This window comes from Cetorhinus maximus, chromosome 5 (assembly GCF_964194155.1).
Source record: "Cetorhinus maximus chromosome 5, sCetMax3.hap1.1, whole genome shotgun sequence".
Lineage (NCBI taxonomy): Eukaryota > Metazoa > Chordata > Chondrichthyes > Lamniformes > Cetorhinidae > Cetorhinus > Cetorhinus maximus.
Window position 1 is genome coordinate 75,140,452 of NC_135883.1, and position 21,736 is coordinate 75,162,187.

Consider the following 21,736-nt stretch of genomic DNA (forward strand, 5'->3'; position numbering starts at 1 on the left):
TTATCACAAACAATTTCATTAATACGGTCAAAATTACATTTTCTCTTTTTTAATATTTGTTCTTGGGCAGGCAAACCTGCTTTAATTAACCTTCCTTGGTTGCCCTGAAGGCATTAAGAGTCAACCATGTAGGAGGGCACTGAAATCATATGTTAACCAGACCAGGTAGGGATGGCAAGTTCCCTTCCCTAAAGGGCACCGGCAAACCAGTTGGGCTTTTTACAGCAATATGGTAGATTTCAGTCATGTTTCGACTGCTAGGAAAGAAAATTCACAAGCTATTAACTGAATTCAAGATCATAACTTGACATTGTGGGATTTGAGCTCAAAACTTCTAGGTTGTTAATCTAGTTGTTAATCATTTAAATATCATCCGTAGGTAAAGTCTAACCTCCAGTATTAAACTTCCAAGTTTCAACTCCTCTGATGGCTCTGTGGATAAATGTGCTGCTTGGTGTGGTACTGAACCATGCAGACTACAAAGGTTCAAGGTTTGATCTCTATGCTGTGTTGGCTTAGCTGATCTCACTTGAATAGCGGTAGGTACTTTAGAGTTTAGCAATATGGAAATCATTTCTTCATTAATAAGCAGAGAAATCTGATGGATATCTGGATGTGTGAATATCGAGTCATCCAAAAACAACAGAATCAGGCTTTCCTATTCTGTAAACCTGCTAAAGTCATTAGTTAGACTCAAACATGAAGAATGACCACTTAAACAAGGAGGGCTGCCAGTACTCATCACTCACTGACATCAGCAGCAGTTGGCTTCTTAAGAGAAGCAGGAAAACAATATTTTGAACTCTGCTGTCGTTCTACATCTCATTTTTATATTAATAATGCATACGAATTTTAAACCAATCTTCCACGCAACCAAAACAGCACTCAGACTTGGCTACAACTCTCATATTGTTCTACACTATGTCATAATAATTTCATGAGACAAATACCTCCAACCATAGGATAAAGCCTGATAGCCCCTTCCGTGGAGTAACAGGCCCTTCCGTGGAGTAACAGAAGTAAAATAATTTTATAATGTCTGGTCAACTCAACCATGAACACAAAAATGGTGGTAAGATTGAAAAATTGTTTCAGGTTCAGGGTAGAACAGAGTTCTGTTGATTTTCTAATTCTAACTTCTCCTCAAGGTTTGATTCTGCAGCCAAAAAAATCAACCCAACCAGAACAGAGATTACTACAGTACTTCAACATTGCTTTCAGGGTCATACTATTGAATGCACACATGGCATGTCTGGAATGTTGTCTCGACAGTAGCATGTGTCACTCCCAAAAATGTACAACACCAACAAATTTCTTCAAGAAGCTCAAATCTAGTTCTGATGACAATTCCACCAATGACGTTAAACAATTATCTCTTTTAAATGCTGAAAATGCACTTGTTGTGCATTTCGTGCACTTGTTGCTTCTGATTCATATTTACAGCTTTTCTAAATGTTTTGCACCAGTTTATCCAAGATGTAGTTGATGCAGTTGATGTAGTTTATATGGATTTCAGCAAAGCCTTTGACAAGGTCCCACATGGGAGACTTATAAAGAAGGCAAATGCACATGGGATACTGGGTAACTTGATAAGGTGGATTCAAAATTGGCTTAGTTGTAAGAGACAGAGGGTGATGACAGAAGGATGCTTTAGTAACTGGAAGCCAGTGGCGTACCACAGGGATCTGTGCTGGGTCCCCTATTATTTGTCATTTATATAAACGACATAGATGACTATGTGGGGGTTAGGATTAGTAAGTTTGCGAATGACACAAAGATTGTCTGGGTGGTTAATAGTGAGGTTGAGTGTCTTGGGCTACAGAAAGATATAGACCAGATGGTCAAATGGGCAGATAAGTGGCGGACGGAATTTAACCCTGAAAAGTGTGAGGTGATACACTTTGGAAGGAGTAATTTGACAAGGAAGTATTCAATGAACAGCATAACACTAGGAAGTTCTGAGGAACAAAGGGACTTTGGTGTGTGTGTGTGTCCATAGATATCTGAAGGCGGAGGGACATGTTAGTGGGGTGGTGAAAAAGGCATATGGGACACTTGCCTTTATCAATCGAGGCATAGATTACAAAAGTAGGGAGATCATGTTGGAGTTGTATAGAACCTTGGTATAAGGCCACAGCTGGAGTTCTGGTCGCCACATTATAGGAAGGATGTCATTGCACTGGAGGGGGTGCAGAGGAGATTCACCAGGATGTTGCCTGGGATGAAACATTTAAGTTATGAAGAGAGGTTGGATAGACTTGGGTTGTTTTCGTTGGAGCAGAGAAGTCTGAGGGGTGACCTGATAGAGGTGTACAAGATTATCAGGGGCATGGACAGGGTGGATGGGGAGCAGCTGTTCCCCTTAGTTGAAGGGTCAGTCACGAGGGGACGTAAGTTCAAGGTGAGGGGCAGGAGGTTTACGGGGGATGTGAGGAAAAACATTTTTTACCCAGAGGGTGGTGTCGGTCTGGAATGCGCTGCCTGGGAGGGTGGTAGAGGTGAGTCACCTCTTATCCTTTAAAAAGTACCTGGATGAGCACTTGGCATGTCATAACATTCAAGGCTATGGGCCAAGTGCTGGTAAATGGGATTAGGTAGGTAGGTCAGGTGTTTCTCACGTGTCGGTGCAAACTTGATGGGCCGAAGGGCCTCTTCTGCACTGTGTGATTCTGTTATTCTGTATAAAGTTAGTAACTGGAAATTGTTAACAGTCACACCAGTAATTCTATCATGCTGTTGTGAAATCTAAAATGACCTAGCTCTCAAATGTCAAAGTAACAAGGTTGTAAAGTCTGACATTTCAGAGGCAAGTATTCATAGGAAAACTTATATAATTTGTTTGGATAACTCAGTACCTGATTCTGCCTTTCCTGTCTTAGAGCTAATGGTGCTTGAGCGGTAATAATGAAACATTCAAGCAGGTTCTTCCTTTCAGCAGGCAAAATTGCTAGTTGTAAGTGATTAAAGATCTTGAGGAAAACCTGTTTATAGATACAAAAACAAATCCACATTCTAAGTCCACTGTCTCCCAAGAACTGCATTAAATTAAATGTAGTAAATTTAAATTAAAAACATCCCCATGGAGTGTATCAATTCTTTAAAAATCTTTTGTGTCAGAGAAAGTAAAAGCCAGCCAAGAGATTATGCATGCCTGCATCTTTGTCTTAATCTGGCACACAAGATTGTTTTCCTGCTGCATTTTTAGGGTGGGTGGAGTTCTTCCAGAATGTTGGTTCACAGACTGCAGCAAGAAATGTATTTCACTGTATTTCTGATTCAGGATTCAGGAGCAGACCTTTGACTGCTGTCTCCGATATTCTTCTCATATACAGTATGACAACATAAATTAACATTCAGGAGCCATCAGTTATGTTGCTTGTTACAATTTAACAGAAATCAATTTTAAAATTGTTTAATATACAAATAAAAATAGCCACATGTGATCTAGTCGTGCTCACTTCAATGGACTTAACGCAAATCACGAACATATAAACATACGAAGCTGACAGACAGTAAAAGACCAGCTGATCCATCAAGCCAGCCCCACGCAACATGATGGTTGGAGCATCATGACTAGGCACTCCCCTCCCCTCCCCACACAGCCATGTAATCTCCTGGGTGAGGCAACTTTGGTGAAGCAAGGAAAAGTGCTATAAAACCAGACTCAAAAGTCGTTTGCAAACATTATCATTTAAACATACTACCGATAATAAACTATTATGGTATTTGTTACTTTCCTCCAATCTATAGGCTTATGAAACCCAAGCTTTGTGTTACCTAACCACTCCTTTCTAATTTACCTAATTTTTCTTTCAACCCTAATGGCATCCTTTACTTTGGCTATTGGAACTTCACCTTAGTTTTGCAACAAAGAAAATTGATTTGCTACACAATGTCACTGTACTGTTAGAAAAAGTTCTTGCTCATAGGAAAACCTGAGTCTTCATAGTATCACTTGTAATACAAAAACAGAATTACCTGGAAAAACTCAGCAGGTCTGGCAGCATCGGTGGAGAAGAAATCAGTTAACGTTTCGAGCCTTCACGGCCCTTCGGCAGAACTGAAGCATAGTTAGGAGAGGGGTGAAATATAGACAGGCGGAAATCCTGTCGGAGAACAGAACCGTACTTCTTCAGAGAGGGCATTTCTTGAAGAGAGGTGGCAGTCAATTAAACACAGAGATAAAAACAAAAAGCTAAAAGCTACTGCGGATGCTGGAAATCCAAAACAAAAACAGGATTACCTGGAAAAACTCAGCAGGTCTGGCAGCATCGGTGGAGAAGAAATCAGTTAACGTTTCGAGCCTTCACGGCCCTTCGGCAGAACTGAAGCATAGTTAGGAGAGGGGTGAAATATAGACAGGCGGAAATCTTGTCGAAGGGCCGTGAAGGCTCGAAACGTTAACTGATTTCTTCTCCACCGATGCTGCCAGACCTGCTGAGTTTTTCCAGGTAATTCTGTTTTTGTTTTGGATTTCCAGCATCCGCAGTAGCTTTTAGCTTTTTGTTTTTATCACTTGTAATAGCCTAAGTCAGTCAATATCACATCAAAGGCTTTCTATTAGGATTAAAACAGCTGATTTAAGAAAAATTGATTATAGTAACATCCTCTCTTCCGATATGCCTTTCCCTGCCCTGTTCTGACTTGTGAACAACGAATCTAAAACAACAACTTGCATTTATATTCAGTTTTAACATAGTAAAAACGTCCCAAGGAGCTTCACAGCAATGTTATCAAACAAAACTTGACACAAAGCCACATAAAAAGAGATATCAGGACTACTGATCAAAAACTTGGCCAAACAGGTAAGTTTTAGAAAGTGAATTAAAGGAGAAGAGATAGATAGAGATGTGGAGAAATTTAGGGTGGGATATCCAGAGCTTAGAATCTAGGCAGCTGAAGACATGGCTACCAATGGTGGAGAGATAAAAACTGGAGATGGGCAAGAGGCCAGATCTGAAGGAGCACAAAGGTCTCAGAGGGCTGTAGCATTTTACAGAGAAAGGAAATGGTGAGGCTATGAAGGGATTTAAATACAAGGAGATTTTTAAAATCGAAGCATTGCTGGATCAAGAACCAATGTGTACAAGGATGATAGTTGAACGAAATTTGGTACTCGTTAGGAAATGGGCAGCAGATTTCGAGTGAGATTAAGTTTCTGGAGTCTCAAAAGTAGGAGGCTGCCCAGGAGAGTATTGGAATGGTCAATTCTGGAGGTAACGAAGGCATGGATGAAGGTTTCAGCAGCAGATGATCTGACCCATGACTAGTAAAAGCTATGCTGAGTGATCTTTAGTGGGATCAGGAGTATCATTAACTTTGTGTGTGTAATACGGTCGTCATGGTTTTATTTATAAACCCATTTCTTTGAAAGAAAGACCAGCAGCAGAATAATATTACACTTATCAAGGAATAATAAGACTTCCTTTAATTTCAAGCCCCCACCTTAGAAGATGTACCTTCCAGCTGTTCAAGGCCACAAATGCTGCCAAAATTTTACAATAACTTAGCAATGCCTGGAACATAAGAAACCATTTATCCTCTGTAGGAGAAGTCCTAACAGCCTCCATCAGTGGTAATGTACTAGACACAGTATTTTTATGGCAGCGTGAGGTTACTTTTACTGTGCAAAACACTAAGGTGATACGTTCAGGATTATAAAAATTATGAAAGTAATACAATCTGCCTAAAATCAAATGAAAGCACAGGTTATTGACCTTTGCTAAATGTATTTTGCTATGATTCCCAATTACCAACAAATTTCCCTGAACAATATCTTGTAGGTATTGACAGTATAAGGGAGGAACGTGACTACTCAATATGATTTAATCATTAACTGTGTCAAAGCAGTGATGGATATTTAGTTTGTTTTGCCTTAACTGATAAAGTAGTCATTTCCATAAAACAAGCTGGCTCTTTTTTACAGGAGTATTCTGCTTTATTTCATCATGCAAAGAAATACGACTTTTCGAAAGTTGTTCAGACATTGCAACATAGCCAAGAACATTTTCAAATTAAGTGAGTAAAAAGGACAACTGTTTGAGTCATAAACTTACTTCTCTTCATATGGACAATTCTTAAAAATGAAATAAAATTCAAATTTCCCCTTCAACGAGCATAGGGCCCACAGGGACTATCCAATAATGAACCATTACCAAAACAGCAGCTACTGTGCTAATGAAAGCTTGCCTCAGCTGTTTCAACAGTTGGAACTCCTCCTAGGCTCTCATTATTTACCAAAGGTGTTTTGAACTGAGACACTATCCATCTTTTGCAGTGAGGCATACAAGTCAGTATCTAGAAACACAGTATTCCCTTCCTAATTTTCTAGAGAGTAAATATTTCAAGATTACTAATAATCTCACAATCAAAATGGTAAGTGTGTTACCAATCTCAAATATGGTTTGCCATCTTTTGCCAAGGTGTCAAAAACTGTAGTAGGCTTATTAAAAGTGGGAATTTATCCTGCGTTTTGGTGTTTTCTTTGCTGCTAACTGAAAATTGTAATTACTAATGCTTCCACATACAATGGTGGGGCAAGATCCAGTTAAAACAAAGTTTTTTTTTGGCTAGATTGGGCTCTGAGCTAAGTAAACATCAGAGTTCAAATAATACATTTTGATTACAACTATCTCTAACAACAGAGGTGAAACAGTTCTTGTAAAGGTGATAATTCTGCTAAATTAATGGCTGTAATTAATTTATGTGACGGCAATGCTTCATCTTTCACTGTTCAGCATCTACACAGCCAGTCTGCTACCAAGCATCTGCTAAAACATTTGGAGATGGAGGAGGGGACAACTCTTCCTCAGGTCCTTTCAAGGTGGAGTTGCCCCGAACTAAATGCAGCACTCAAGATGCAGTCTAACCAACGCTCTATTCAACGCAAACATAACTTTGCATTCCAGAACCTCTTGAGATAAAGGCCAACATTCCATTCGCTTTGTTAATTATTTTTTGAGCCTAGTGATTTCTGTAACTGGACATCTAAATCTCTCTCTGCTGATCCACAGTTTTTAGCTTCCCTCACCATTTAGAAAATACTCTGATTGTTCTTTTAGGTTCAAAGTGGATGACTTCACACTTTCATGTTGAATTCCATCTGCCACAGTTTCACACACACTTAATCTATCAGATAAAAACAAAAAGCTAAAAGCTACTGTGGATGCTGGAAATCCAAAACAAAACAAAAACAGAATTACCTGGAAAAACTCAGCAAGTCTGGCAGCATCGGCGGAGAACTGATTTCTTCTCCGCCGATGCTGCCAGACTTGCTGAGTTTTTCCAGGTAATTCTGTCTTAATCTATCAGTGTTCCCTCGCAACTTTCAGCTTCTACCTCCACTTTAAACAAAAACTTGGATAAAGAAATATCTTTTTTAGACATGTATAATCAAAGTTATTCATAAATATAGTAAAACACTGACTTTTGTACAGATCCCAGGACACTAGTCACATGTTGCCAATTTGAATACATACTCATTATCCCTACTTTTTTACTATTAGCTCTGAAGCAATTCCTTATTCAAGTGAAAAGGCTGCCTCCAATTTCACGCACACTCATTTTTGTTAACAGCCTTTTAAAAGGACCCATATCAAATGCCTCTCAAAGTCCATATAAATAACTTTTAGACATTTCCTTATCTACCATGTTAGTTGTCTCCTCAAAAAAAAATCAACAAGGTTTGTTAGATAATAATTGCCTTTTACAAATTCAAGCTGGTACTCTCTGGTCAGCTCATATCTGTCCAAATGCTCAGTTACTCCATCCCTAATAGCAGATTCTAGTAACTTCCCCAAAATTAATGTGAGATGAATAGGCCTATAATTTCCTACTTGATGACTTGGATTTTGCTGTATTCACAACAGTAAAGCTATCAACGCTCATCCTTATGGTGTAAATCGGATAGCAGCTTCTGGTACCCCAACTTGTGCAGTTAAATGTAGAAATACTAAAGTTACTGTCAGATACACTCTACTTCTCAACAGGGTTCCCTCATTGATAAACTCTGCATTGAAAGGACTGCAATGGCATGAAGTTGTTGCACTTGTCCACTAATTCACTCTAAAGACAGATGAAAAGATTAGGGTTAATGTATTCAGGAGTGAATTTACCAAAGCGTATTAAATACTGATAACTCTCTAGCCCTGAAAAATTAATTTTACAAGTGTGGAGTCTTGTTCCTTCAAAAGAAAATAAGTGTGGGAATCTTTTTTTACTTTTTCTGTATGTTTTATTTCTCTCCCTCTTAATTCTTTATATATTTCCCAATCTTTACTTCATTTTTTGTACATGATTTAAATTTAATTTATATATCCTGCTTTATACTTCCTGGTTTGAACTCTACGTGGCCTAGTAAAAGAGCTCACTGTTTCTAGCCTTATCCAGAGACACCACAGATAGATTGTAAAGGGTGTTGCACTGGAACAGACACCCAATGACTGGAAGTCTCCAAAGTCAGTCAAATCTTTGTGGGCAGCTGTCAGTGAGTAAACACTGCTGATGACATAATATAGGTCATTTTCTCCTATTGTTCTTAAATAATGGAGTGAGATTGACAACTTTCCAATCCAAAAGAGAGTTTTGGAAGATCATGACTAGAACATCTGCAATTTTCTCACATACTTTAAATAACCTTGGGGTGAAAACCATTGGCTCCTAGAGATTTGTCTATCTTTGACAACAGTAATTTCTCTACTACCATGTTTTTACTTACATTGAATCAAGTTTTAGTTCCTCTATGTGATTTATTTTTGCTTGTATCTCTGGTATTTTATCCTCATCCTTTATTGTGAAGGCTGATACAAAGTAGTTATTTAGAAAGGTTTCCATTTCTTGATTTTAGAAATGAAGAGAGCTCTAGTTATGATGGTGAGGGATACTTCAAAAAAGCACCAACTTTCTTTATGTTTTCATTTACTATTTTTCCTCCTCTCCATTCTTTGGATCTATCTATTCACCAACTTAGCCTGTGAATCCTGTCCTTTGATCATGAGCATCAAATCACTGTTCAACAGCAGATGAGCTCGATCCTCTCCTCACCCAGCACCCATGCCCCCTCACTCAAGGATCACTAAGTACCAAATAAAGTAGGAATCTTATCTGATTTTCCCTTCCTTAACCTAGGAAAGTAAAACCTGAGAAAGAGGATGATGTCAGTTATACCCAGTTATAAATCAGATAACTCAGCATTGTCCAGGAATAAAACATGGGACCTTCCTGGTCTACTTGGATCAGTACAACAGAAGGAAGTCAAGCATTTGATCCAAACAATGCTTTTGTTCTCCCATCAGGTGAGGGGAATCAGGATGGAGATTTTTTTGGGGAGCGGGGGGGTGGAAGTAAAGAAGTAATAACCAAATTGCTGCCCATATACAGCACTTTGCACTTTGACATTCTATCAACCACTCAACTTGAAGCTTATGCAAATTTACATTTACACTCTTTGTTTGCTGTTCCTCATAAAAAGATTAAAGTTGGAGTCGTGTATAATTAACAGTTTTACTTTTTAAGATGAAAAACTTCTTTTCCTGAAGCACATAGAAAAAAAACAGATCAAATCATGATTCGAAAATTATGCTTCCGCTTTTAATTTTTAAAAATGCATCAGTCCTGTACAGTCAGCGTTTCAGTACTTGGCAGCAATTCAATCTCCAACAATATTCCATGTACTGTGGATCTCATTTTCAGATTAGAAAATTAAACCAAAAGAAACAACAACTACAACAAAGCTACTGAGTGATCAAACAGGATAGTTGCAAGAAGAAAACTGCTTTTTCTGCTCAAACTTACAATCCATTTGTCAGAGGTGCCCTGCTTTTAGTGAGAAGCACATTACGTATCATTATACAAACATATTCTCTTTCTCTTTCTTTCTCTTTAGTTCTGATGAAGAGTCATACGGACTCGAAACGTTAACTCTGTCTTCCTGTCCACAGATGCTGTCAGGCCTGCTGAGTTTTTCCAGCTATTTTTGTTTTTGTTTCAGATTTCCAGCATCCGCAGTATTTTGCTTTTACAAACATATACATTGCCTACATCAGCGTTTTTCAAGCTTTGATGTATGGGAATCCCCTGCATATTGACACATTCTCAGTAGCCCTGTCCAACTGCCAAAAAAAACAGTGCTTTACAGAAAACAGCTTTATTATAATTATATATAAAAGATAACAGAAAATAGCATGTTACTAAGTCAAGAAATACAAGATCTGATGTCAACAAAGATAAGATTCTGCTTCCAGGGCCCCTCGGGCTCAAGGACCCCAGTTCGAACACCTGTGGCCTGTAACACTGTACACAGTAATGACAAGCCATACTCAATAGATATAAAACAGAAAAAAATATGTAGGCTATTGTATTTTTCTGCTTCCTGTCATCAACACTTTCAAATTATGAAGCTCCCATTTCTTGGGTTAGAACCTTCAACTGCACCATGACTTTGAAACATAGCTGTTCAGCAAAATAGCTTCATGAATACTATCTTTTAGAAAACAAAAAATTCCATGTTTTTTCCATCAACTCATATGAAATATGAACTGCTGTTATCTCACCAGTTGCTACAGGCCACAACCATTGTGTACACAGCAATGTCACTGCATGCTTAGAGAATAGGAGGCATATTTGCCACAGGGTGCAACATTCTACACCAGTATTCCATTTCCTGAAGTGTGGCATTCAATGGGCTCAGCTGAGAAACAACTATGGTGGGTTTGAGACTTTAACCTCTGCAACATTAATGTGAAACAACCATCTTGACTACTTTTCTATCAGGTCAGTTTGTTTAGAATCTATAACATGACCCTCTATTCACAGACGTCTGAGAGCCAACCATCTATTAGTCTGTGGCTGATAGACTTCAATTGTCTAAAGATAACATGCACCTGTCCAAATATACACACATGAAGTGTGAGCATATTTCTCTGTACTAGATACACCATACAAATAAAGCATCAATATTCATCACACAAAGCCACACACTGGAACAAGCACTTAACTCATAACTGCATTCATTGTCACAGGGATTTGGAGCAACATTTCAAGGTGGTTACATCAAATGAATGAGAGGTAATATAACAGAATCTCCTCATAGCTGAATTAAATAGTTCTTAACAGTCTTTCTACAAAGATCATCAGGAATCATCTATTGTATGAATTTCTTCATTACAGCAGTCAATACAAAACTGCTACTACTGTAAGAGTGCAGCAACACAAGAATATTTGTCAACAATTCCTAAAATAAAACACCAGATTGCCACTTGTGATAAATTTCCAAATTTAAAGGTCGTCATTGTAATATACAATTATCTGTGTTGTCTATTAGACAATACAGTGTGACTAATTATTTGAAATAAAAGAGAAAATTATTGACAAAAGTACTTTATTACTGCTGCCATCAGTTTCAGGGTATTGCATTGTGAGCTTATTTCACGCACCAATTTTGATTATTCTCTCTCTCCTCATGCCACAAATCAAGTTCTCATTAGCAATCTTCTCTCTGATTTGTGCTAATCAACTGCTATATACACATTAAAATAGACAGGGAAGGGAGGATGGGAGGAAGAGTGACCTACACACATTGTTAATGTTCTTCATGGTAGAGACAGAAGCATTACATAACACAATGCGAAGTGTATTGCTATGCTGCTAAGGGATAGATATGCATGAAAACCAGCCTGACACTTTTAGGCCACAAGGTCTTAATGGCATAAATAGGCATATCCTGAGGTCAGTTAGAGGGTAATTACACTTTAGCACATCCTGAGGTCAATTACAGTACTTTCTCTGAAATAAGAAAGAAATGAATTATCTTCTTCTTTTATACTTTCTATAGAGTGTGACAGAAATGTGCATGTGTGACACCTGAAATGTGTTAAGACGTTTCTCAAAGCTTGCATATTTTATAACAGATCTCCAGTGGCAGTATCCATAGGTATTCTGGGTCACATTTCACACTCCAATGTTTGATCCTTAGCTACTAACTCGGCCTTTAAAGTCACTGCTCTTGATATGAAAATTCAGAAATATTCGACCTACGTAGAAACTGGTGAAGTCAATCTGTTATAAACCCTAACAAATTTCCAGGTCAACAAATGACTTTCTTTCTCTTTTCTTAAGGTTACATTGCCTCTGTACTAAATTGTGACAATACAAAGTGCATTGTCTAGAGAATGATAGATACGCACTAACTGCAAAAACATATAGTCATATATATCAAGGCAAACAGATCTGTGACACCAAACATATCAGATTAATCAGGAACATTAGCTTTTTCAATAATTTGTGAAAATGACAACAATATGAACAGTGAAAGACATGGAATAATTGTAATATACAAACTTACATGAATATCAAAGCACATCCTTCCAAAAATAACTCTTGTAAAAACAATCAATATGGCGCAAGAATCTAGTCATTTACATTATAATGTATAAACTATGAAGGAGGTTTTGTGGTAGCAGAGCATCCAATGGCATCTGCTGTTAGTTAAACTTTCCTTGACACATTTAAATTTTTTTGAATTTCTTGCACGGCTGATAAAAGCACAGTGAGGGAAACAGACCTCTGGGACCTGAGTGAACAGGGTAAGAAAATGGATATCATTAATCAATCAGATTGAAGGATTGTGAAATTAACAGCACAAGGACTGTGAAGGAGATATAAGTTATGATGGGTTGAATGTCAAATCAGGTACAGAAATTCGGAGAGGGCAAGAAAGATTGGATTAAGGGAGAGAAAAGAAACAAAGAAAAAAAAGTAAATTTTATGCATAAATAATATAGTGCTATTAGCATCACTATTATTTTGACAGCAAACATATGAATTAGGTGCAAGAGTAGGCCATTCGGCCCCTCAAGCCCAATCTGCCATTTCATAGGATCATGGCTAATCTGAATGTAACCGCAACCCCACATCCCTGCCTACCCCGATAACCTGTCATCCCTTTGTTTATCAAGAATCTATCTAGCACTGTCTTAAAAACACTCAAAGACTCTGCTTCCACCGGCTTTTTTAGGGACAAAGTTCCAAAGGCTCACACCCCTCCGAGAGAAAAATATTCTCCTTATTTCTGTCTAAAATGAGTGACCTCTTATTTTTAAACAGTGACCCCTAGCTCTAGATTCACCCACAAGAGGAAACACCCTCTCCACACTGTCAGGACCTTAAAGGTTTCAATTAAGTCACCTCCTAGTCTTCTAAATTCCAGTGGATACAAGCCTAACCTGTTCAGCATTTCCTCATAGGACAACCTATGAGTTAGTAATGGAAGGGGTCATCAACAGCGCTATCAAGCAGCACTTGCTTAGCAATAACCTGCTCACTGACACCCAGTTTGAGTTCCGCCAGGGCCACTCAGCTCCTGACCTCATTACAGCTTTGCTTCAAACATGGACAAAACAGCTGAACTCCCAAGGTGAGGTGAGAGTGACTGCTCTTGACATCAAAGCTGCATTTGACTGAGTGTGGCATCAAGGAGCCCTAGCAAAACTGGAGTCAATGGGAATCAGGGGGAAACTCTCCACTGGTTGGATTCATACCTAGCACAAAGGAAGATGGTTGTGGTTGTTGGAGGTCAGTCATCTCAGTTCCAGGACATCACTGAAAGAGTTCCTCAGGAGTTCCTTTAAGGCCCAACTATCTTCAGCTGCTTCATCAGTGATCTTCCTTTCATCAAAAGGTCAGAGGTGGGGATGTTCGCTGATGATTGCACAATGTTCAGCACCATTCACAACTCCTCAGATGCTGAAGCATTCCATGCGCAAATGCAGCAAGACCTGGAGAATCTCTGGACTTGGGCTGACAAGTGGACAAGTGGCAAGTGACATTTGCGCCACACAAGTGCCAGGAAATGACTGTCTCCAACAAGAGAGAATCTAGCTGTCACCCCTTAGCGTTCAATGGCATTACCATCACTGAATCCCCCACTACCAACATCCTGGAGGTTACCATTGACCAAAAACTGAACTGGACTAGCCTTATAAATACTGTGGCTACATAAGGAGGTCAGAGGCTAGGAATCCTGCAATGAGTAACTCACCTCCTGACTCCCCAAAGCCTGTCCACCATCTACAAGGCACAAGTCCAGAGTGTGACTGAATACTCCCCAATTGCCTGGATGAGTGCAGCTCCCACAACACTCAAGAAGCTTGACACCGTCCAGGACAAAGCAGCCCACTTGATTGGCACCACATCCACAAACATTAACTCCCTCCATCACCGAGGCACAGCAGTAGCAGCGTGTACCATCTACAAGATCCATTGCAGGAATTCACCAAGGCTCCTTCAACAGCACCTTCCAAACCCACAACCACTACCATCTAGAAGGACAAGGGCAGCAGATAGACGGGAACACCACTACCTGGAAGTTCCCCTTCAAGTCACTCATCATCCTCACCTGGAAATATATCGCCGTTCCTTCACTGTCGCTGGGTCAAAATCTTGGAATTCCCTTCCTGACAGCACTGTGGGTGTACCTACACCACATGGACGGCAGCAGTTCAAGAAGGCAGCTCAGCACCACTTTCTCATGGGCAACTAGAGATGGGCAATAAATGCGGGTCCAGCCAGCAAAGCCCACATCCCGTGAATGAATTTTTAAAAACTGCTCATTCTCAGTATTAGTCTAGTAAACCTTCTCTGAACTGCTTCTAATGCACTTACAACTTTCTTTAAATAAGGAGACCAGTACTGTACACAATACTCCAGATGTGGTCTCACCAATACCCTGTATAACTGAAGCATATCTTCCCTACTTTTGTATTCAATTCCCCTCACGATAAATGATAACATTCTATTAGCTTTCCTAATTACCTGCCGTACCTGCATAGTAACCTTTTGTAATTCATGCAGATCCCTCTGAATCTCAGAGCTCTGCAATCACTCACCATTTAGATAATAAGCTTCTTTTTATTCTACCTGCCAAAATAAACGATTTCATATTTGCCCACATTATACCCCATTTGCCAGATCTTTGCCCACTCACTTAACCTATGTCACTTTGTAGCCTCCTTACGTCCTTTTCGCAATTTACTTTCCTACATATCTTTGTGTCATCAGCAAATTTAGCAACCATTCCTTCGGTCCCTTCATCCAAGCTATCCATTATATAAATTGTAAAATGTTGAAGTCCAAGCACTGATCCCTGTGGCACATCACTCGTCACTTCCTTCCAACCAGAAAAAGACCCATTTATGCCAACTCTCTCCTGTTAGTGAGCCAATCTTCTATCCATGCAAATATGTTAGCCCCTACACCATGAGCTTTTATTTTCTGTAATAACTTTTAATGTGGCACTTTAACAAATACCTCCTGGAAATCTAAGTACAGTACTTCCACTGGTTCCCCTTTATCCACAGCACATGTGACTCCTTCAAAGATCTCCAATAAATTGGATAAACATGATTTCCCCTTTAGAAAACCATGCTGACTGTGCCTGATTGCCTTGAATTTTTCTAAGTACGCTGCTATCACATCTTTAATAATAGCTTCTAACATTTTCCCTATGACAGATGTTAGGCTAACTGGCCTATAGTTTCCCGCTTTCTGTCTCCCTCTGTTTTTGAATAAAGGAGTTATATTTGCTATTTTCCAATCTAATGGAACCTTCCCCGAATCTAGGGAATTTTGGAAAATTAAAACCAGTGCATCAACTTTCTCACCAGCCACTTATTTCAAGACCTTAGGGTGAAGTCCATTCAGACCTGGAGATTTCTTAGCCTGCAGCCCCAACAATTTGCTCAATACCACTTCCTTGGTGATTGTAATTTTCCCGAGTTCCTCCCACCCTTCCATTTTCTGATTTACAGCTATTTCCAGAGTGTTACTTGTGTCCTCTATAGTGAAGACCGAAGAGGATACAAGTAACATCCCAGGAGTAGCAAAATGTTGCCCAATTACATTAATCTGCAAAAGTCAACATCGATGAACATACGTACACATAGGTAAGTACTCTTAGTTAGCTTTAAACTTATTCCACCAAAGGATGAAGAAACTGTGGAAGATTCAGCAGGTTGCATTTTTAATGTACGCACTCCAATAATTAACTCCAAATATCACAATCATTAACCTATCTATGTGAGTATTGTAAGCAATTGTTGTGCACACTAACAGTTACTATCACTACAAATGCATACACACAGTATAAATTGAAAAAACCCTATAAAAACAAGGCAAATATTATTTAAAGGTAATACCTTGAAGTGATTTTAAAGCAGTTGTTTATTTTCATGTTTTAAATGATATTTAGAAAACAAGTTCAAGCTTACAGTTTTGGATCTCTGTAATGTCATTTAGATCAGTGCATTATAAATCTCATTCGGGTGGCAATTATTCTGTATTTTTAACCACTCAAAATGTCCAAACCAATAGTACTTGAAAACTTACCCTCTCGTTCCACCCTCTTCCCACCCCCATCACAACTCCACAGCCATTGATAGTTCCAACTAACTTACTGCAATGTTTGTTGAGTGGATTGGGTCAGTTTTGTAAATAACTTCATATAATTTATTCAAACATGGTCATCATTTTTTCCAGGTTATCATGATTCATGAGGGACAATCTGATTTATAAAAGTCAGACAGACTTAGATTCAAAATACATAGTTAAATGACTGAAAATACAAATTCAATTGATGATGTCATGAGACTCCCTCCACTGAGTAACAGGCTTGCTGTCACCTCCACTGGGCAGGTATTGTCTACATCACAGAAAACACAAGAAGTATTGTTATTGATGCAAAGTGTTTTGATTGTCTACAGAAAAATTGGCTGCAGCAGTCTTACTGTAAGCTACACCTCAAATTAGAAATAAAGGCTCAGCAATGCCTCTTTTAACCTTTAGCATCTTTTCATGTTTTCACTTAGGTAAAAAACCTCAAATTGGGAGGGGAAGAGATTTTGGAGTTAATGAGTTCATTTAATATTAATAAAACATATACATATAGACTTATTAGTGTAAGTCTCTTAAAGAATTCTGAACATCCTGGATCCTAAATTCCTACACTATAATTCATGATGAACAGGTATTTAATATCAAAAGGTATGTTTAAACTGTATACTTGAAGATTAGATACTTGACTTAAAAATTCAGAATAAAAAATACAAAACATTTTTCACCACCCCTTTTCTAATCGCTATTGAAGACACTGACTCTTTCACCACAGGTGGTGGAACCTTCCAGTAACTCACCCAAGGGATAATCCTTCATGCCTGAGCCTTAAAAATGAACAGGCTATGTGACCTCCTTGTGGATGGATGGAGGGATGGGGAAGAGTTTGCAGGAGGAGGTGAAACATCGTGGCCAAGCCTGATCTTGTCCTCTTTATGTGGCCACAGATGAAAACTTTCCAGCAGCTGTAATTGGATCTGACCAAGCTCTGACAATGCTACAAATAATACAATACAGGTACCATGGTGTCTTGGGAGTTTCATTTTGTAATTAATATAAAACAACAAAATAGTTAAGTTCACTGTTTCAAAAATCCATGAAACTTATTTTAAAAACAATTAAATTGTCCTGCTCTAAGTAACAAGATCCATGACTAAAAAACCTGCTGGCCTACATTTTCTCCACAACGCCGTCTATGTATGCTCATATTTTCTAAACATAAATTCAGCCCTTCATGAAATATACCAAATCTTGTAATGTTCATGGCACTGCATCCAGCATTTCAACATGTCCAACCTGAACTTAAATAACAGCAACAAATCACTAACTAAGCTAGAATTCTGACTAAGTACTATGAATTCAGCTAGCCTGTCCTAGCCGGTGGTGACCCTGTAGCAAACAAGAACTGAGTTTGTGAATGTCAAACAGCAGGAGATTGAAAACCCAATCCTGTACTTCCCAAACCCATTCTTATACATCACAATCATAAACTCGACAGCACTTCTTCTTCACTCAAATCTACCCCTGTACATCACAAATTCCATTCCATGTACATTAATCACACTCCTTCATCCCAATTCCCACTCCAGATCTAAATCAATCCAAATCTCCGACAATACTGAGTGATTTCATCTGACACCAGGCCGGACATTCATTTCCAGTTTTAACTCCAACCACCTGCCGCTCGGTGGCTGACCGACCGCTCCTCCCCGGGACACCGAGGCCTGGATTCCCCCACAGGCGGCTCTCTCACCGGCACGGCCCTCTCTCCCGACTCCGAACTCTCCCTCAGGCCTGGCTTGGCCTGGCCCAGCCTCGGCCCGGCCTCACTCACCTCCTGCCCGCAGGATCCGTGTCCGTTCTCCCCGCAGCCCGAGGCCGGCGGCCCCGATCTCCGCTGACTTGTTGCCGAGCCGCAGTGTCACAGCAATAACATGGCGCTGACAGCAGACACAGGAAGAGAGGGCAGAGCGTGAGAAACACAGGGGGAGGAGTCAGAGAGCGTGAGAAACACAAGGGGAGGAGTCAGAGAGCGTGAGAAACACAGGGGGAGGAGTCAGAGAGCGTGAGAAACACAGGGGGAGGAGTCAGAGAGCGTGAGAAACCCAGGGGGAGGAGCCAGGGAGAGTGAGAAAAATAGGGGCGGAGTCAGAGAGAGTTAGAAACCCAGGGGGAGGAGTCAGAGAGAGTGAGAAACACAGGGGGAGGAGTCAAAGAGTGTGAGAAACCCAGGGGGAGGAACCAGAGAGAATGAGAAACACGGGGGACGGGGGACGGGGGCGGGGTGGGCAGGAGCCAGAGAGAGTAAGAAACATAGGGGGAGGAGTCAGAGAGACTGAGAAACCCAGGGGGGAGTCAGGGAGAGTGGGAAACAGATGGGGAGGAGCCAGGGAGGGTGAGAAATAGAGGGGGAGGAGTCAGAGAGAGTGAGAAACAGAGGGACAGGAGTCAGGGAGAGTGAGATACAAAGGGGAGGAGTGAGGGGTAATGAGAAACAATGGGAGGAATCAGGGAGAATTGGAATCAGCGAGTTTTCAACAGTGAGACACTATATAATGAATCATTGGGAATTCATGAAATTTCCCAAATGAGCAATTCGGGCCATGCAAATGTGTGGGAAGGCGATGGTGTAGCGCTATTGTCACAGGACTAGTAATCCAGAGACCCAGGGTAATGCTCTGGGGACCCAGGTTTGAATCACGCCATGGCAGATGGTGGAATCTAATGATGACCATGAAAATCCCACTAATGCCCTTTAAGGGAAGGCAATCCTTACCTGGCCTACATGTGACTGCAGAGCCACAGCAGCTATCTGAAATGGCCGAGCAAGCCACTCAGTTTTATCAACTTGCTACAAAGCCTCAAAAAAGGAATGAAAGCAGACGGACCACCCAGCATCAACCTATTCAGCCCTGTCGACATTGCAACGTCCCCCTTACATCTGGGGGCTAGTGCCAAAATTGGGAGACCTGTCTCACAGACTAGTCAAGCAACAGCCTGACATAGTCATCCTTATGGAATCCCAACACCACCATTACCATTCCTGGGCAGGACAGACCCAGCAGAGGTGGCGGCACAGTGGTATAAACTCAGGAGGGAGTTGCCCTGGGAGTTCTCAAGATCGACTACCGCCCTCAGCTGACGAATCAATACTCCTCCATGCTGAACACCACTTGGAGGAAGCACTGAGGGTGGCAAGGGCGCAGAATGTACTCTGGTTGGCTGTAGTAATTATAGTTCTGATAAATGTAGGACTATAGTTTTAAGAATAATCCTGTTGTAAGATCACATGATCCGCATAAACCAATGAGTTAGCAGCGCAGGCAACATCTAAGAGAGAGTCTTCTTTAGCTATAGAGTTAAATGCACACATGTAGCTGCTGCTGCTGCTGTCTTGTAAACAAAGTTCAATGTTTCCACCAAGAAAAGTTGCCTGGGAAATCAACTCTATAACAAACTGGCGATGAGGATAAATCAGATCCAGTAGTGTCCCTCGCCCAGCGCTTGTGAGTATCGAAGATAATTAAAAAGAAAGGAAGATATATTCATCCGAGATGCCACAGTTTGGCAGAATTGGTCCCTTTGAGCCAACCACAGACAACTGGTCTCAATATATAGAACGTCTTGCATTCTACTTTCAAGCCAACAAAATCATCGGGAGGAAAAGAGGAGAGCAATTTTCCTGGGTATTTGTGGGAGCAAAACCTACAGTTTAATTTGAAGCTTGATGGCCCCCGTGCCTCTGATTTGAACACCTTCAGTGAATCAGTAGACCTCGTTAAGGGACATTTTCAACACAAACCCTCAGTCATAATGCACAGCTTCAGGTTCAATTCACGGAATAGAGCCCCGGGGGAGACCATTGCTACCTACGTGGCAACATTAAAACAACTAACAGAATATTGTGATTTCGGTGAAACCCTGAATGATATGCTCAGGGATCGTTTGGTCAGTGGCGTGCCAGAGAATGCTATTCAGTGAAGATTGCTGGCTGAAGTAGATCTTGATTTTAAGAAAGTGTTAGAAATAGCACTTGCGATGGAAGGCGCTGTAAGAATTGCACAAGCACAAAATAGCACCGTTTTCCTAGTTGGACTGGAATGATCAGCGAAAAGTAGTGCAAAAAGCCAGGACTCCGCCGCAAAGCGGGAAACAGCCTGAAAATTTAGAGGAAACGACTTAGCAGCAAATTCAAAAACTAATTTTTATCAGTGTGGAAACAATCATAGCCCTAAGGATTGGCAATTTTAAAAGGTGGAGTGTTATTTTTATCACAGAAGTGGGCACAAATTGAAACATTGCAAAGCGAGATTAAAACAGGCTTCCAGGCAACAAACAAAGTCCAATGAAGTATTTAGTGTGGAAGAGCAAGAAACAACCAATTCTGACATTTATTCCTTATTCAACATGAAAGTTGGGAAGACAGAGTCAATTACTGTCACATTGCAAGTGAATGGTAAACCCTTAAAAATGGAAGTAGACATGGTTGCTTCTACTATTGTAGTAGGAGAACACACTTTCATATATTTAAATAAAGGTGCTCACCAATTAAATTTGGAACAAACCTCTGCCAAGTTGAAAATGTACACAGGCGAGAAATCCAGGTAAAAGGTATCACCAGAGTGGCTATGGGTACCCGCATGGGCCCCAGTTATCCCTATCTCTTTATGGGGTATGTGGAACATTCCTTGTTCCAGTCCTACTCAGACCCCCTCCCACAACTCTTTCTCCGGTACATCGATGACTGCTTCGGTGCCGCTTCATGCTCTCGTCTGGATCTGGGAAAATTTGTTAATTTTATTTCCAATTTCCACCCCTCCATCATTTTCGCGTGGTCCATCACTGACACTTCCCTTCCCTTCCTTGACCTCTCAGTCTCAATTTCTGGTGATAGACTGTCCACCAATATTCATTACAAGCCTACCGACTCCCACCGCTACCTTGACTACAGCTCCTCACACCCAGCTTCCTGTAAGGACTCCATCCCATTCTCTCAGTTCCTTCACCTCCGTCGCATCTGTTCTGATGATGCCACTTTCCAAAACAGTTCGTCTGACATGTCTTCCTTCTTCCTTAATCGAGGTTTTCCACCCACAATGGTTGACAGGGCCCTCAACCATGTCCGGCCCATCTCCCGCGCATCCGCCCTCACACCTTCCTCTCCCTCCCAGAACCATGATAGGGTCCCCCTTGTCCTCACTTATCACCCCACTAGCCTCCGCATTCAAAGGATCATCCTCCGCCATTTCCGCCAACTCCAGCATGATGCCACCACCAAACACATCTTCCCTTCATCCCCCCGGCGGCTTTCCGCAGGGATCGTTCCCTCCAGGACACCCTGGTCCACTCCTCC

General features: G+C 40.6%; 1 protein-coding gene across 11 annotated transcripts in view; it reads right to left on the bottom strand.

Moving 5' to 3' along the window:
* LOC144680734 (intersectin-2-like) overlaps positions 1 to 18,396 on the bottom strand; it is a 217,153-nt gene extending 198,757 nt beyond the window's left edge. For 9 of the 11 annotated variants that reach the window (XM_078542041.1, XM_078542042.1, XM_078542037.1 and 6 more), the window contains exon 1: positions 18,218 to 18,395. The gene's annotated coding sequence lies outside the window, so the exon portion shown is untranslated. Of the gene's footprint in view, positions 1 to 18,217 lie in introns of all 11 variants that reach the window. The other 2 variants (XM_078542045.1, XM_078542043.1) reach the window with 2 other exon arrangements.
* Between the last annotated feature and the right edge of the window lie 3,340 nt (positions 18,397 to 21,736).